Source organism: Leuresthes tenuis, unplaced genomic scaffold (assembly GCF_036924035.1).
Source record: "Leuresthes tenuis unplaced genomic scaffold, fLeuTen1.0.hap1 SCAF_21, whole genome shotgun sequence".
In the NCBI taxonomy this organism is placed as follows: domain Eukaryota; kingdom Metazoa; phylum Chordata; class Actinopteri; order Atheriniformes; family Atherinopsidae; genus Leuresthes; species Leuresthes tenuis.
The window spans coordinates 28789513-28793906 of record NW_027325375.1 but is presented as its reverse complement, the minus strand read 5'-3'; positions in this window follow the sequence as shown (position 1 = coordinate 28793906).

The window sequence follows — 4394 nt, the reverse complement described above, 5'->3', positions numbered from 1 at the left end:
CGATCGCTTTCTCTTTGTGGCCACCAGGCGACGACAAACACGGGGCGGCTCTGCAGATCAAATGCACGAACAAGTATGTGACATGCACGCCTTTGAGCTCACGGACCCGTTCTCATAACAGTATGCAAAGGCGAGAATAAACTTTCGGGGGCCACCATGGTTCCCATATATAACATCAAATATCTACTCACAGTAAGGCGTGTTACAGATATTCAGTTCAGTTCAGTTTTATATATTCACGGTACCAAATCACAACAAATGCCATATCAAGGCACTTCATAGATGCAGAGTAAATACAAGCCAATTATAATCAACTAAACTGCAGGACGATTATAATAAAATGAAATTAATTAAAATCCAAATTAGTCCAGTACACACACTACCAATTAAAAAAAGCAGGGAAGCCAAAAAAACCAACAGATTGCATCCAAACTTCTCTTCAATTCAATCTCCCACCATCAGCATGCACAGCGACAGTGGAAAGGAAAAACTCCCTTTTAACAGGAAGAAACCCACCAGAACCAGGAGGGTGGCCATCTTCCTCAACCTTCTTCATCCAAGAAGCAGAGTAGGCCTATAGCATGGGATGTTTCAGGATAACCTGAGCCATTCCTAACTATAAGCTTTATCATATAGGAAGGTTTTAAACCTACCCTTAAAGGTAGAGAGGGTATCTGGCAGCTGGTTCCACAGAGAGGGGCCTGATAACTGAAGGCTCTGCCTCCCATTTTACTTTTAGAAACTCTAGAAACCACAAGATGACCTGCAGTCTGAGAGCAAAGTGCTCTGTTGGGAAAATATCCAACTATGAGATCTTTAAGATATGATGGAGCTTGGTCATTAAGATGTGAAGAGACGAATTTTTAATTATATTCTGCCCAATACAGCCCATTAATAAAGAATTGGAGTAGTTTAATACTGACGTAACAAATGCATGGAAACTCTGAAACAGGGTGTTCCTTAAATGGCAATATTATAAAGGAGCAAGATTTATATCTGCGTCGAAGGACAGATCCTGGTCAAAAATAACTCCAAGAATCTCACTGTAGTGCTAGAAACCAAGGAAATACCATCTATAGTAACTATATCTATACAGTCTTTTCCTGATGTGCTCAAGTACAAAGACAGAAAAGGCAGAAAAATGAGTCATCCAGGTCTTTATGTCTTTAAGACATGCTTGAAGTCTAACCAACTGACTGGTTTAATAGATAAGTACAGCTGAGTATCATCAGCATAGCAACAGACATTTCTGCCATGCTGTCTAATAATATTATCAAACAGAACCATATATAAAGTGAAAAGGATCAGTCCGAGCACAGACCCCTGTGGATCTCCATGACTTACTTTGGTGTGTGAGGAAGATTCTTCATTTAAATTAACAAACTGGAATCTATTGGATAAATATGACTTAAAACGGCCTGAAAATGCACATTGTTCTTTAAAGGTCATCCCAATAAAGCTTACCTTTAATTGTAGCAGTGCCATTTATTTCTAACAGAGTGATGTGATATTTATACCAGTTCTTTGTAAGAGATAAGAGCTGCTTCATATCCCCCTGAAAGTATGCTAAAAGTTGCTCTCAACGTTTTTTTTTCAACGCAGACAAACATATGCACAGTCCTCTAAAAAGATACCGATGTACAGAATTCAGAGATAACGCAGCAGCACAAAGCTTAGATTGTTCCACATCTCGATGAGATGGAAGCAAAATGCCAAAACGTGGCCCTACATTTGTGAGAAATCAATGGAGAGCGCAGTGAGATCGATGTTCAGCCCAGAAAAGTCTTCATTTGTTTCAATTTGCTATGTTTTCCCTGCACATGAATGGATCCGTGAGATGATCCACCTATCCGGAGAGTTTGCAGAAAGCAGCCTGCAAACGTTCAAGATAATCTGTGAATCTGTCTAATAAACTGTTTATAGCAGGCTTTGATTATATTCCACCTTCTCCAAGCCTCTTGCTTTCACTCCCAAATACACATGCACTCACAGGGGGAAACTGCAGCCATATGTCCTGCTGGTGTCCAGCTATAATTGCTACCTGTACCAATGTGCACGGAGGAAAATCCTGCTGTTACTGCACTGGAAAGGGACTGTAACTGAACTTCCTTGGTGAATTTACCTGTGTTATAAAAAAAGAAGCTGCAAATACACACTATTATGTAATCACTGTGCCCTGCGTTTAAAAACCTCACACACGTATTTGTTATACCTACTGTTGGTATAAAGTATTTAGTCTAATAGCTATACACAGTCATTGTATCGATTGAAATATACTGTACGTCACAGAGGGTACGAACACCCGGAAAGCAACGCTTTTAGCTGTTTTTAGCTCCTCTGGTTCTGGAGAGCAGCACTGCATCAAACTTCATCATCTGCTTCTAATCTGCCCTAAAGTGATTTCCTCTGGATTGTTTGAACCTAAACCAGCTTTAATGGCACAGGAAAGACAAAAGGCATTACTTTGTTTTGAGTAATTATCGGCCCAAGCTGAAGCTGAAAGTGGCAACTTTAAAAAGAAAACACTTTTATTGATGGATATGGAATTAAAAAGTGAACAAAATGAAGCAACAGAGGCTGTTAGATGGTTTCTAGTGAGAGTCAAACATTAAAGATATTTAATTCCAGGGGAAATTTGGTCTTAGTCTGCTTAAATCCACAAGTCCAATACTCACAGCCATCAACTGCACCTTGGACTCAAAATGTCCTCTTCTGTGTGTTTGATGCACAAAGTGGATATAAGCGTGGATTGGAGTGCTTCATCAGCAGCTAACAGAAGAAACAGATGAGCTAAAACACACTAAAAGGAGAAGAAAGACTTCATATTTACAGAGTCTTTATGTTATTGCAGCTCTGCAGGAGTAATGTTTGCTGTGCTTCCGTCACCTATTTGTCTGCCATGTCTCAGAGTGGGAGGTGTGATTTTGCTTCAGAGATGTATCTCTGAGTCTCTGGAGCTACTTCTCCTCTTCTGTGTTGTAAATGGGAAATTGTACACCAGGTGGATCCCACAGGAGTGCTCGCTTTGTGCTGTATTTCCATGATTCAGAAGATCCAGAAGGTGCATTGCAGCGTCAGCTGAGGGTAGCTGCTGTGCACCGGTGCTGTTGGGTCCCTTCATCGTCTCTCTGTGTTGTTGTGGCGCTCAGAATTAGGCTTTTATTCCCTATTCTTTGTGACTCATCTGCATTAAAGTGAGCCAACTCCTTGAGGGCTCTTTGCTCTGATTTGTTTCTTGGTTTGACTTTTCCACCATCAAAGAAATGACCCACAAATCTATCCCCAGAAAGAAAATATTCTGGTGTATAAATGATTAAGAAATGAATGGAGTAAAAATTTACAGCCATAAAATGTATGAACAGCTGTTTCATAGAATTAAGCATTTATGAAGACGTTTTATCAGTATTATTTTCTCTTTTTAACACATTTGTTGCATGAGATCTTTGTTGATTGAAAATATTCTGCAGCCATCTTTACAGACGATTTCCTGTCAGCTGAACTCAACGTGATTTTCAGAATATCTCTGCACCTAATGTGCAAAATGACAGATAGCAACAGGCCTAAAAAAACTTTTCTTGTTGATATTTTGGATTTTTCCATTGCACAAACTTATTTTCCACCCGGAGATAAACATCCTGGGTTGACCTGACGTGGGTCCAATGTCTTCAAAGGTTTTATGTGTAAAGAATTCATCAAATGGCAAGAGGGTTTGACCGGGCACAGGCTTCCTCACGGTGAAGGTCAGAAAACATCGTGAAAGGTTAAGATCTAACAGTTTTTCCAACTATAAAATGCGGTTGAGATGAGACATAGTTTCTTCGAGAAAGGTGAATGAATCTTTGCTAAAACATCAGTGTATTTTTCTTTATGTTGAAGGTCTTTTCCTGGAGAGGTCACCCAGATAATCCTCTCAGATGCTTTACAGTGTGATTCACCACTGTTTTCATTTCAGTGCCAGACAGTCGTGTCTCTGGCCCGGCCGCTCTCAGCAGGGGGGGGGGAGGGATGGGGTGTGATATCCATACAAATCATTATAATAAACTCTGATGCAATGGTATAAATAAGGTGCTCAGTAGATCTTTTATTAATTTCATCTGAGTTTTTCTGGTCATAATGTTTTGTTTGTTTACTCTTTAGTTGCTCGTTGGCTAAATTTTGTTGTGCAGCGTCTCACTGTCTTACTCTGCCCCCCCCCCCTGCAGCCTGCTCACAGCAGGAGGAGATTTTGAAGCTTCCCTCCTACTGTGAGCCCCCCCCCCCCCCCCCCCCCCCCCCCCCCCCCCCCCCGCAGGAAGAGTCCATCTCGACAACTTGCCAAGTGTGGAGACTTGTTTTTATCTTCAACACAAACCTGTTGACAATTTGTCACTGGGGTGAGATGGTTTATTTCCACT